The following is a 15,156-nucleotide window of genomic DNA, read 5'->3' as shown; positions in this document are numbered from 1 at the left end:
GTAGTGAGACCAGCTTTGTTATATGGGTTGGAGATGGTGGCATTGATTAAAAGACAGGAGTGAGAGCTGGAGGTGGCAGAGTTAAAGTTGTTAAGATTTACATTGGGTATGATGAGGATGGACAGGATTAGAAATCAGTATATTAGAGAGTAAGCTCAGGTTGGACAGTTTGGAGACAAAGCCAGAGAGGTGAGATTGCTTGGGTTTGGATGTGCTGAGGACGGATGCTGGGTATATTGGGAGAAGGATGCTAAGGATGACACTGCCAGGTAAGAGGAAAAAGGTAAGGCCTAAGATAAGGTTTATGGATGTGGTGAGAGAGGACATGCAAGTGGTTGGTGTGACAGATCAATATGCAGAGGACAGGAAGAGATGGAAAAAGATGATCCACTGTGGTGACCCCTAATGGAAACAGCCAAAAGAAGAATAAGATTATTTTTTGATTTTTAACCATTGCTGTTTCAGGAAACATTTGATATTAATGGTCTCATTTAGAACTGGGAACTTATCTGCACTAAATCTTATGTACTGTTCTGTTTCGATGGTTTCTAATTTATTTTTATAACACAGACTTAGATGACCTGATGCTCCTACAAGAGAGGTGAGGCGCAACAGACTGAGAAACAGACCTTTGTTTTCCTGTTTATTTTTCTTTTGGATACAATCCAGATTATAGAATTGTGAGCTACAACTCTGTTGATAGGCTCCCTGAGTGTTGTAAAATGCAGGCAAGGAGCAGCAACAGAACTGCACAGAAGTGGCAGAGAGAAGACTGAGAGAGCAAAAAGAAACAATATGGAGGATACAGATGCAACAGAGGACAACAGTGAGAAAGAAAAGGAAGTTGAACCTTTATCAGGATATCCATCATCTTTAGAGTGCCTTGGTGTAACTTTCCAAGTGTATTTGACCTCTGTGAGCCAGTCAAGGAAACCAAAATGAATTGTGAATGGCTATGAGTACCATAATGAGTGGGAGGCTAATGGCAAAAGACATTAACGCTGTGCTTTAGAGAGAGAAAGCAGATGCCATGCACACCTTATCAAACTGACTATACATAAATGAGAGGAACTAAGTCACTTTTGTTAGCACCACCATCTCCCTGATGCAGTCAGTGTGCAAGTTGCTCTGCTACTAAAAGTCATGAGTAAACTGGCTGTTACAAAAAGGATGTTTCATTAGTAATAATTCATGCTGTTACTGCTAAAGCTAACCCCAAGACTGTGTAAGACTTGTCTACAAAAAGTAAGTGGAAACAGATGATCAGCAGGAAAAGAGTAGCAACCAGTGATGACACACCCAGAAAATGACTGCTGATCCTAGCTGATATTGACCATGCACAGTACCCCCTATGAGAGGGAAATTTACTTGCAAACCAAAGCAATGGCGAAGATGGCAACATTACAATAGTTTTGCTGACTACCAGACAAAACTTGGTAGACCTGGAACGTTCCAGTTTCTGGTTAATATATATAAATATATATATATATATATATATATATATATATATATATATATATATATATATATGTATATATACATATGACAAATTAACCACAGAATGTAATGCCAGAGTGCTATATATGGTGTATGCCCTGATGATCAGAAAGTCAAAGACTGCCTATGAAAACCTACTAAGCAGTATGTATGATTTTGTCAAATACATCAGACTGACTCTGCAGCCATCCTATGGTTTCACTAATTTTGAAAAGAGCAGCCATTAAAGCAGTGCAAAAGCACTTTCCAACAATTGAGGCTAAAAGTTACCTGTTCCATTTTAGACAAATAATTTGATTAAGGCACACACTCAGGCTTCGACTCATGAGTACAGTCAAAATGTAAGTTTGCAGATTCTTGTAAAAAACTGCTGGCACTAACTTTCCTGTGCCTGGATGAAATTGCCCTAGCATTTGAGCAGCTAAAAGATAAGTTCCTGGATAGTGCATTTGGCTTTCTTCAGTGGCTGAAGTACAGGTATGTACTGGGAAGACTAAGGAAGTATGGGGTACAGTTATTGAAATCAAAATGCTGTCGTCCCTTGTTTCCACATGTCTTCTGGAGTATGTCATAGTGCCCATTCTGATGTGTCTTGCATGCAAAACTCTGTGGAAACATGGCACAGGAGATAGAGCACCTTACTAGTGAAACAGCAAGTTTTCCTACCTGAGCTTCTGAGGATCATCCATGTAGAACAAGAATACACAGACAATGTCTGTGATAATACCCTTAGGGGATCTTCAGCCTTTCCTAACACATTGTACTCAGAATATAAGGCTTGACAGGTTGACTACAATACTTCACAATAAGGTACACTATACAACGGAAGACTTCCTTAGAGTTGTAGCTCACAAGTATAATTTGTCAGCAACACACAGTCCACACACAGGTGAATATTACTTAAACAACACCTTTTAAGCACTCACTTTTGTATTAGACAAGCAGTGCATATCCTAACCTTAATACCAATAAAAGAAAAAATATAAATAAAATGAATTAATTGCATTCATCTCTTACTATAAGTCCCTGCCAACTGTCATGAAATGAAAACAAATCACCTGTTAGCATTGACCCAGTGGAACGTGAATGCACAATTCGTTCCATCTATTAATATACTGCCATTCAGTAATTGACCTTTGACACAGCTCTACTTGAGTTACTCATTCTGCTAAAAAACATCCATAAAAAACCTTGACAGTGCTTCAGCTACTGTAATAGATGACATCCATTTTCTCCATTTCCTGATACAGCATTAGTTAAAAATATCAGCATCCACTTTATCTTTGCAGTTCCCTTCACAGTATTAATGACATTATCACCAAACCTACAACTGCACATATTCAGCATGTTCGGTAGTGACAAAAATAACTTTTTCCAATCTGTCTGACCATTACTCTATTTTTCATGTATTTTCCACCACTAATGACATGCTTGAGCTCCCATTGAAAATGAGTAACAGCATGTACTAGTAAACTGGAAAACAAGCACTTCATGGTGTGAAAACAGAGAACAAGCATTTTGACTGCATGCAGTTGTAGTAGACCACTGTAGAAATATAGCTGGACAATTCTCTATTTAGGATTTTGACAATACATTCTGTGTTTAGAAGTTTATCTGTAGCATTCAGCCAGTTCAGTTCTAAATGTAGAATGTATTGCTTAGAATTCTGTCTGAACAATTTGGTGTCTAAATTCTGTATATAAAATTCTATATGTGGAATTCTGTGTTTAGAATGCTCTTCATTGACTTTTGATTAGAATTCTGTTTCTTCTGTTTCTAAAAATTCTATATGTGAAGTTCTTCACTTACAACTTGATGTTTAAAATTTTATTAGTAGAAACCTGTATTTAGAATTTTGTCTTCCCTTGTGTTCAACTGAAGTACATTTTTATAAGTAACATTTGAAGATTTTTATACATCACACAAAATGATTTGCATTAAAAATCAAAGAAATACCAAAATATCCTCATGTTGGAAAATTCATCCTGAGATTCCCATTACTTGGGCTGTACCACTTCCTGAATTCAAACTAGATAAGGTTACTAAGGACAAGTCAGGTAGAATCAATTTCACAATTGCCGTTTTGTTTAGAAAAATCACTGCCAGCATACATCTGGTAATGATTTGTTTCTTTTGGGAGATTTAGCCCTTGTTCACCCATACAGCTGGTTTATAAGATTTGTAGTGTGTGTGTGAAAGGATAGCTCCATATGCGGGTGCAATAAGGCTTGCCCCCTGCAAAAATGCTTACATTAACTTTTTTTTCTGGGTTGATTTCCCAGTCAATTGTGCTCAGCAGGTTGGCTGCTCACAAATATTATAATTCAATAAGAAATAGTGAAAGCCCACTACTTAAAAATACTTGCTCAATGGTCATGTAACAACAGCGATAAATGAAAACTGTGCGTACCACTGCACAGCACTCTTGCATATAAAACAATGTAGAATTTTGACTTAAGAATTGTTTCTGAAGAATTCCATGTTTATAATTCTGTGTTTAGAATTATATCTGTATATTTTTTTGCCTGGAACTGCATCTGTAGAATTCTGTTTAAAAGTCTACTTGTATAATTCTGAGTTTAAAATTCTATCTGTAGAATTCTATGCTTGGAATTCTATCTGTATTTTGAATTACATATTTAGGATAACAGAAGTAAAAGCCTGAGTTTATAATTCTATCTGTAGAGTTCTGTATTTTGAATTTGTTTTGAAGAATTTGGGCTGGTGTATTCATAAACAAAGGGCACAATGCCATAAACACAATCCGTGTGCTATGTTTAGCATGCTAATCCATTACAGTAATGTATAAACATGGATTGTGGCAATGAAAAACAGTGTATATTAGACGGTCAGCTTCAATGTATGATATATAAGTGTGCATAGTACACAGTGGTATACTATGTGCAAAAATACTCCTGATGGGAAGTAATCACTCTAATATCACAGACCAACACAACTCAGTAAAGAACAGCAATTTTGTAAAGTGTAATATGGTGTAATATTGTAAATAGCTACTTACAACTACATAGTATAATATTTTATACTTTTCTAAGTTGCTGTTTCTAGTTGTGCTGGGTCTAGCCAACATTTCTAAGAGGGATTCATAAAATGCTTTATCCTTGGGTATAATAGTACAGCAGGGTTTATTACCATCTTATACTAATGAAGGGATCTGGTGCTGTAGGGCTCCCATTGGTTTGAATTTAACACCATCACTGTACATTGTAAGGAAATATGTGGTTGTAGTGGCAGGATTACCTTCACTACAGAGAACTACATTGCTGGTACTGTTTTTTCAGCTGAACATTGGAGTATTTTTTTTCAAACAATTGATATGTTGCTCAGCATTATATCCTGGGCAACATTTGGTCAGGGAGGGATAATTACCTCAGGCACAGATGCTTCTTCAATGATAGGAAAATGAGTCTGGTTCCATCACTTATGTAGGTTGTGTGAAAATGTGAGGCACTGCCAGCTATGCCAGGAAAAATAAGGCAGTGGATATGTAACATCTGCCAGCATGGTTGGGTGGAATTTTGTAAAGAATTATATGTCATTTGTATATCAAACTGATTTGCATAGATGCTTGTGTTGAAAAATGTATTTGTAAAGTTGCTTGTGCTAAAATATATCAACAATGTACCCTGCTGGACAAAAAATAAATATACATGTATTATTATAACTGTTTAAATGTATATGTTTTAACAGAGGATACTGGAAGAGAAGAGGTTAAAATCAAACTTTGAAATTAGTAAGAAATTAAATTACTGGGCTTAGGCCATTAAGATGTTATCTCACACTTTTTAATGAAGCCATAGATACAATGTCTGTAAGAAGTGTGATTTATTAGCTCCTGTAGGAAGAGTGGAAGTGTTGTATGGTTTTATGACTTCCAGGAACTGCAGCAGATCTTAGCAAGGCTCTTTGTGTTTGTATTATTGACACATAAGTGCTAAATCCTGGCAGTTTCTATCAATGGGGGATTGCATGGGAACCAAGAGTCAGATGACCAGATGTATATGATGTCATTCTGAAATTCACCACTAAAATAATGTTTAATACTAGTTGAGACTGAAGTCTCATGGCACTCTGTTTTGAAACCTGACATAGAAGGATCACTCACCTACTTCATCTTGCCTTGCTCTAGTAAGTGACCAGGGAATAGTAACTCTTTAGATTAGTCAGGAAAATATAGTGAGATTAGTTAAGTACTGTTTTTCTCTATCTATGTGAATCTATTGATCTGTGTTATTTTAATATGGTTGAAACTCTGGTGTTTATTGCAAATAGATATTTAGTATGTTCATGTTCTTTCATTATTTATTATTAAATATATTTAAATTTCCATTTTGATTGGTCCTTTACAGAATATTTTAACCTTTGAGATTACTTACATCTATTTGGTGACAGCTCTGGCCGCTTCTGAAAGACTTGCTGTTGGTCAAACTACCATTTGCAGTAATATTAATTTCACTCAGTATAATTGGGTACTCTTGTAAGAGCCTTAGAGTAGCTGGCTTTGGAGTGTCTGGTGGCAGTGTAACTATGTTGTAGTCTGGACAGAAGGGATATAGCTAGTAAATATGTGCCAGCCTTTCCCAGGTGTGTGTGTGTCAGCTGTTTGGACTAGGGACAAAAAGCACTGGTTTCACAGAGAGGGTAATCAAGAATTTGGCTTGGAAACTCGGCTGAGGTCTCATCTTTATTGCTGTGCCAGTGGGGAGTCTTACTGGGGACCTGGAGGGGGACAGATAGAGAAACCCAGACCCCAGACTGAGTGTGTTTCCTGTGTCCTCTTAAGGAAAATTGTGCTTGATGCAGAGAGCTGCATCAGGAAATACTGGGTGCCTCCATTTTTCTTTCAAGTCAACGTCCCTCTCCAGTTTCAGTAGTGAAGATTCAGGCTCCTTGATTATTGGCCAACAGTGGGGATGTCACAGGTTGGTCCTGTACATTATCTCTGAGAGTAATGTTTTTGAATTATATACAGTCCTGTGGGGGGTCATTAACATGTGGAGTGTCTGCAAAGAATGTTATGGTTATACATTGGGCTAAGAATATATGGAGTTTACCACCATTCTGTACCATATTCTTTTAACTCCATGGGTCTTTAATATGCTGTTCTACAGTATACTGGCCTTAATCCATGGTTCATTATGTTTATAAATACTGTTCTGAGTCTAGAATTCTATTTGTATAACTATGCGCTTAAATTTCTACCTGTAGAATTGTGTGTATAGAATTATGTCTCTAGAATTCTGTTTGTAAAGTTCCTTGCTTTGAATTCAAACATAATATTATGTTTATAATTCTTTCTGAGACAAGAATACACACCACCCTGTAAGTGTTTATATCTAAACTAAAGGATCATATACACTGAAGAAATCAGAATGTTCGTATTACAAAGAAAAGGGAAAGTCTTCACATCTCATGCTCAGGTCAAGTATATTGCTTGTAATGTCGCAAACTCAGCTTAAGTGAATGAAACTGCGTTAGAATTATTATATGTCAGTTGTACATATGCATTACAAGTACTGTTTGCCAACTGTAAACATTGTACATATGTGTAAGCAAACTGCATTATCTTTACTTTGTTAACAGCTTTATTCTGTCTGAATTTAATATGTGTTTACCTGTGCCCTTTGGGCCTGGGTCATGACTGAGGAAGGGTCCGTCAAACAGTCCATTAAAAACACAAAACAAACAAATGAAGGTGTGTTGGTGCTCAACAGACCAAAACCACAGAAAAAAATGCACCAAAAGGACCATGGAAAACTCCTTTTAATGAATAAAAGTAAATAAAAGACTAGTATACCGTCCAAATGCACAGTGTTTCATGTTGAGCGCTTTCATCACTGGATTGACTTCATCAGAACAAACTAAACCTCACTCCTAAAACATTAAAATACTCTTTCTTAACAAGCAGTCAATCAGTATTCCTAAGGAATGCTCAGCTCGCATCCACTTTTTAAAGAAACATGAACCCATTCAACCATAATGAACAAACACTTCGGAAAAATCAGTACACTGATTTAAATTTTTTTCTTGCATAATATTAAACCCAAAAAAAACTTTGTCTGTATCAAATAAACACTTTCCTTACTATTTCACCCTCTTTATACACGTAAGTAAAATATTAAAACATTTTCCATGTAAAGCACATGATTATTTGTAAATTCAAATATATTATGTTATCTTATTAGCTTTTTCCTTGAGTACTGAGAAATGCATAAATGGTCATTGAGACCTGGAGGGAAATTAGCAGCTAACCTAAACTGCCACGAGTTGTCTCTTGCTCAAGAGGTTTTCCAGTCACTCCCCCTCACATCAATGTTGACCGTATATATTATTTCAAATTTAAAACCTGTGTATTCCCCACAGTTTACACTGTGTCTGTAAAGAGCATTAGTCTCCTTTTTATTTTTTTTTCATAAAAATGTTCGTAAATTCTGCATTTTAAAGCCCTCTCGGTTTTTCAATGTAAAACCCTGGGCAGGTGTTACAAAGTCTAATATACACTATCCTGCTCATGTAGCAATTGCCTTTTCTAAAGTGCAGAACACTATTTAAACTGTTGTTCAATGTTAAGGAAGGAACCTGCAGTATGTATCCACATTGAGAACATCGGCCACATGGCTTAGTACTTTCCTCAATGTGACCCTGTGATTTTCTAAGTTTACTTTGATATTTTTACCCACTTTTGTGGAAAATATGTGTTTTTCACCCACCTTCCTATATATTTCGCTATTCGTTTTAAATATTCCCCAATTTTCATATAGAGTATGTTTAATCCTATTGGAAAAGGGAATGTGTTGAATAATGAATGCCTTTCTGTAGTTGTTCGCCTGCATGCCAGAGATAGTATCAATTCCAAGTTCTCTACAACCATTGTCTGACCCACCCTTAAAGTATTCTTCACTGGATCATATTCTGATATCACCACAACTCAAATGGGGTTTGCATTTCTTTCTCCATTCATCAGAACTTTCTTTAATGATGGGTTCAATTAAATGAGGTGGATATCCTCATTCGAGGGACATGTTCCTCACCAGCTATAGCCCTACAATAATGTCTTCCCTTTCTGAAGTCATCCTGGCTACTCTAATTGCCTGACCTTTCACTATGCTTTTTTTCTGTTTTTGAGGATGATGACTGTGAAAATGCAAGTAGCTATTGCAAAGGGTAGGCTTGCGGTACACATTAGATTTAAAGCCACCAGGAATTCTGGAGACCTTTACATCTAAATAACTAATTTCAAGATCTCGGGTCTCATATGTAATTCTCAAAACGTTTGTGCTGTTGTTAGTGTATTCAATGAACTGTGGAATATCCTCCTGTTTCCCCTTCCATAAAATAAAATTATCATCCAGGAATCTCAAATATGTACTAATGTACCCATGGTATCTGCTATTAAAGACATGTTGCAGTTCCCACCCTAGCAAAACTATGTTTGCATATAGGGGGGCGCAAGCCGCCCCCATAGCAACTCCCCTAGTTTGCTGATAGTACACCCCCTCAAAAAACATATAATTGTTGTCTAACACGTGTGCCATAATTTCACATACAAGTTGGAATCATCCAGGGTCCAAGTTGGAACATCTAGAAAGGGTACCTTTAAAAAGTTCCATCCCCCCTGTTCTAGGTATACAAGTAAACAAATCTTGGATGTCAATGGTCAAAAATATGACTTCTTCAGACCACAGTTCCTGTTTTAACTGGCCTAGAAAATCCCAAGGATCTTTTAAAATGTGGGATATCCCATCCAGAATGTGTTGACAAGTCTTGTCCACAAAAACTGCTAAATTGTGAGTTTTTGATCCATAAGCCACTACAATGGGCCTAAAAGGGGGGGAAACAATGCTCTTGTGAATTTTCGGTATACCGAAAAAAAGCAGGAATTTTTGGGTGGGAACTGATCAAGACGTTATATACTGCTATAGGAATTCTCTGTTCTAATAGATATTCCTCCCGGTAGTGTCTATCCTCTGGTATGCAATATTTATTTGGTTTCTAGATACTGGGATATAACTCTGTTCATCAAATAGCATTTCCTGCATCTTGTTGATATAGTCATCTGTATTGTACACCACAACTCCCCCTCCTTTATCTGGAGCCATAATTCAAAGTGTTTTATCATCCATCAGTTCCTTCATCAACTTTCTCTCTTGAGAATTTAAATTAAAGAAGATTTTTTTCTCCTCTACCCATAGTGGATGTGAGCTGAGCATTCCTTAGGAATACTGATTGACTGCTTGTTAAGAAAGAGTATTTAAATGTTTTAGGGGTGAGGTTCAGTTTGTTCTGATGAAGTCAATTAATTGATGAAAGCGCTCAACATGAAACACTGTATATTTGGACTGTATACTGTTTTTTTATTTGCTTTTATTCATTAAAAGGAGTTTTCTATGGTCCTTTTGGTGCATTTTTTTCTGTGGAAACAGTTCATTTACCCAATAATCAGGCCAAAATAAATAAATAAATAGATGCATACACACATTCTTTGTCTGGAATTCTATATATAAAATTATGTACTTAGAATAATACTTCTATAATTGTTTTCTTAGATATATATTTCTAATATAGTGTGTTTAGAATCCTAGCTGTGAGTTTTACCTGTGTAATTCTGCCTCTATAATTATTGTTTGAATTCTATATGTAGAATTAGATCTGTATAGGCCTTTGATTAAAATTTAATCTGTATAATTCTATGCTTAAAATTCTACCCATAGAATTCTGTTTGTAAAATTTTCTTCCTAAAATTCTGTATTTAGAGTTCTGTTTTTTTTTTATTTTATCTGCAGAATTATGTCTGTAGAATTCTATTTGCAGAAATTTCAATTTAGACTTCAGTATTTAGTTATCAATGTTAAGATTTCCATCTGGAGAGTTTGTGTTTGGAAATGACATTTAGAATTATATCTGCAAACTTTGATCTGTAAAATTCTGTCTGGATTTTTCTCTGTAGAATTTCATTTTTAAGAGTTCGTCCTGCAGAATTATGTCAGTGAAATTCTATGTTTGAGATTCTGTCTGAAAGAATCTGTTCAGAAGTGTTCAGAAATATTTAGTGTTTATGCAAAGACTTAACTGTGAGCCATTGTTTTTTTTTTTTTTTTTGTGCCTACTTGCATGGAATGTAATAAAAGTAGCTTGTTATCCATACCAAATACACATTTGTGCACTTAGGTAATACAAATTATATTTGAAATAAAGATTTGGCCACATTCTATGTCAACAGGTAAAATCAAAGAAAAAAAACAACCCATGTTAAACACCCACTTGCATAACAGTTAAGTAGTTCTGAATACTCCCTTTAGCTAAAATTATGTACTCAGAATTCTACTTATAAAATTCTGTTTGCTGAATTTAGTGCTTGGGATTCTTTCTGAACAATATGTGTTTAAATTTCTTTCTGTAAAATTCCTTGTTTAGAATTCCAACTTTAGACGTCTGTACTTATACCTCAATCTGAAAAACTGTGTGTATAGAATTCTGTCTGTCAAAGTCTATGTTTAGAAATCTATCTATAGAAATCCATCAGATAACTTATATCCTCAATGTTCTGTGTTTAGAACTCTGTGCTTAGAATTATATGGGTCTATATCAGAACACCGAAAGTTCACATTTTGGAATGTTCTTACATCGACCCCTAATCAGTGAACGCTGACAACATTGAACATTCAGAACACAGAATTTTTTCCTAGTGAAAAAATGTGCTGTTCCAAAACACATACACACAACACAATCACACCAAACAGCAATCCACACACATACACCCAAAATCTTACAGCTAACCCTACACTAAACTGTACAAACATCACTAACGATCCACTTACCTTAACCCAAACCCTAACCCTAAGATCCGTCACTATCGCACACTCACTTCACCCATGCCCTAACCCTAACTCACCTAATCCGCCCTAATCCTCACCTCCACACAATCGCACATATACCTTCCTCGCGCCCTAACCCTAACTCACCTAACCCATGCCCAATCGCACACTTACCTGAACCCAACCCGTAACTTTCCACCACAGCACTGAAAATAGCAAAACAATGGAAACGGACAACCGAATTCTTTCCCTAGGAAAAAATTTGGTTATCTGTTGTTTCGCTATTTTCAGCATTCGCTGAATAGGGGTCGATGTAAGAACATTCAAAAGTATGAACTTTCGATGTTCTGATATAGACCCGGATTATATATTTAGAATTTTCTGTTTTTAATTCTAACAGTGAAGTTATGCTTAGAATTCAGTCCAGGGAATGTTATGCTTAGGATACAATCTATAAAACCATCTGTTTAAAATTCTGTCTATAATATTCTGTGCTTAAAATTCTGCCTGTAAAATGTTATCTGTGGAAACCTATCAGTAGAATTGTGCTTAGAGTTGTATCTGAACAATCCTGAGTTTAGGTTTCTATCTGTAGAATTCTTTGCTCAGATATGAGCATTTAACATGTAGAATTCTGCATTATGGATTTCAGCTGTAGAAGGGTTTTCTATGAATAATCGTGTCTTGTTTAATCAACACTCAATTATTTGATCTCCAAACAGTTCCACTACAACTCACTGAGGGGTAGTTCCTCAACAAGTCAGATACTGAATTGTAATGCCTGACAGTTGCATTCCAAACAAGACAAATTTGTTGAAGGTCTGTTGCCTGAAGGGGGCTGTAATTTTAGGGCATAGCCTTGGCCTGTTTGAACACACTGCTTACACCTGAGAGGTATGCATGGTAGGGATCAGTGTTTCTCTGCTTATTTACCACCTTGAGTAGAAGGTGGTAGTCAAACCCAGATCACCTGGTCCACATGTACTAAAGAATCTGCTCTCCTTAACAGGAGGGGGGGTCTGCTGTCATATGGCCTTGCTAATATGGGTCAGATGGCAGCTCAGTGGTGCATACCACTGCAATTTTCTAAGCATAAGTGAATGTCCCAGAATTTGTCTCATATTTATTCCATGAACCTCAGTAAACAATTTATTGTCTTTGTGAGTACAAAACATATACAGTCAACTACTAATGTCAGACATTGAAATTCATACAATAATGCATGAAATGCATGTTGATGGAAAGCCTGTTTCTCTATTAACTTTGCATGTGAATTTAATTAGTTATGCATTTACTTCTTTCTTAATATTTGTGGTAAAATCCCACTTTGTTACAAGTAACTACATTTTAACAGAGGTCCAGGGAGAGAGGATCCAAACACTAAAATAGATGACTAGTATCAGCACTACCCATACATGGCAATTGTCTGAAAGTCACACAGGAGAAAAGAGGCTAGGGGAAACAAAGCATAGATTACAGTAACCATCAGATAATCAGACCACAAATTATCTCTCTGCATGTCCCTCAACTTGCAGATATTGAAAATAGGAACAAAGGCCCTTGAAACTTAGGTACAGCCCATCAAAAATCTGGACATCTAATTAGCATAACATTTCTCAATTTTTTTTTATTTTTCAAATACAGTTGAATAAATTCCATAGTATTTGTATATATAGCATCTTAAATAACTATGTACACTGTTTACATCAGCCTGACACTATTATAGAGCTCAATATATACAATTACTTTATAGGTATAACAATCCAGTTATCAGAGCGTATCTGTTCAGTTATTCTAAAGAATCAATCAATGATAAGACTTTTTTCCATGGATTGTTAATAAATGGCTTAGGATGATTCTTTAATTTTAATTTCTAACAATGCTGTGGTCTTCTGTAGGCTGTAGCAGTCTTCCAAAGTTGGTATTGTGTTTGTATTCCATCTCCTTGTTATACACTTCCTTGAGATTGCAAGTATTGTCCATACTAGATACATATTTTGGTCATTCAAATGAGGACCTTTGTACACATTTAATAAAACTAGAGCTTTAGATAAGTTAAATGATTCATTAAATAAAGCTTGTAAAAAATGGCTTAATTTTAACACAGTCAAAAAATGTGATTCAAATCTGCATTGTGTATTTGCTCACACCGCCAACATATTGTCTTTGTGGAAGAATTAATTTTAGTAATTCTATCTGGAGTTAGGAATGCTCTGTGCAAACATTTCCAATTAAAAACTTTCCAGTATTGTGTAAAGGATAAATAAAAATGAGAACAGTCACCACGAAAAGTTTCCTCAGCACAAATAGAATCCAAAAGTAGTCACGATAAAAATGTAAAAATCATTTATTGTAGGACAAGGAATGAGCGCTTTCGCGTAGTGCTAGCTACGCTTCATCAGATACATTTACTCAAAATAATTCACAAATAAATACCCAACTTTTTGGCGGGCTCATTAGTTCAACTGCTTGTTATCACCTTAATTAATAATGAAACTTGGTTCAAATTACGTTAACTTCACTACATTTCATTTAAATTCACTGCAGATCAGATATTGCACAACATTTAAATAATTTTGGTTGGGATTTTAGGATGTTTAATAATCAGTCATCTAAATGATACTTTATTTGGCTTTTGTTTATTAATAGTCGCCAATATATATAGATAGGATTCACCATCTATATGAATATGTACATAATAGTCATGGAAGATCAGTTTTTAAAATACATTTTTACCTTATATTGTTTGCCCATTGATAGTCGCTAGTATTTATCAAGCGCTGCTTAAATCGCCATGCTATATACAATGGAATATACTTTTTGATGACATACTGTTGATTAACATTCAGTTTATAGATTAACGTAGCGGCATTAGGACCAGGAAGGATACTTTTTAACCTCCTGATATCCTATACCAGCGCACTAAGAGCATGTGATATTACTTGCGAATAGAAGCTTGTCTTAGCTTCAAATTGATGACGTACAATGTTGATGCTTTCATATGGATTATACTTCAATAAGGAAAACTGTGGAATAAGAGCTTGTTTTATTATCAAGCTCTTTGTAAACATGATATATTTACAAGATAGATGGGTACACTTCAAGTTACAGTCATCTGTGACTAGCGATGAAATATACTTTGGAGGTAATGTGTCATTAGCGAGTGATACTGTATGTAAGTGGCGAGCTATAATACAGAAAAGCACAAAGTGTTTTTTAACAGAGATTTTTAGCAGATGTTTGTATGAGTGACGTTGTGATTATTACTGCATTATCTGAACTCTGCAAGTGTAGTTATTGTAATAATTTTTTAAAATGTTGTGCAATATCTGATCTGCAGTGAATTTAAATGAAATGTAGTGAAGTTAACGTAATTTGAACCAAGTTTCATTATTAATTAAGGTGATAACAAGCAGTTGAACTAATGAGCCCGCCAAAAAGTTGGGTATTTATTTGTGAATTATTTTGAGTAAATGTATCTGATGAAGCGTAGCTAGCACTACGCGAAAGCGCTCATTCCTTGTCCTACAATAAATGATTTTTACATTTTTATCGTGACTACTTTTGGATTCTATTTGTGCTGAGGAAACTTTTCGTGGTGACTGTTCTCATTTTTATTTATCCATTTATTCTTCTGCATTTGGTGAGAACGTCTTCAGCAGTGAGTTGTGTTCTTAGTGTATCGATTGTGTAAAGGATGTATGATTTATTGATAATAAAATATTTGATTTAATTTCTTCAGTTAGCTGTAATGAGTATCCTTTTGTTATATAATTCCAATAGGAGGATTTGGGTGTTGTTTTATAATTTATCAATATCTTGTAAA

This window comes from Protopterus annectens, chromosome 3.part0, assembly GCF_019279795.1.
Source record: "Protopterus annectens isolate FY-2018-M chromosome 3.part0, PAN1.0, whole genome shotgun sequence".
NCBI lineage: Eukaryota > Metazoa > Chordata > Ceratodontiformes > Protopteridae > Protopterus > Protopterus annectens.
The sequence above is the reverse complement of the archived record's forward strand: the minus strand, read 5'-3'. Positions refer to the sequence as shown.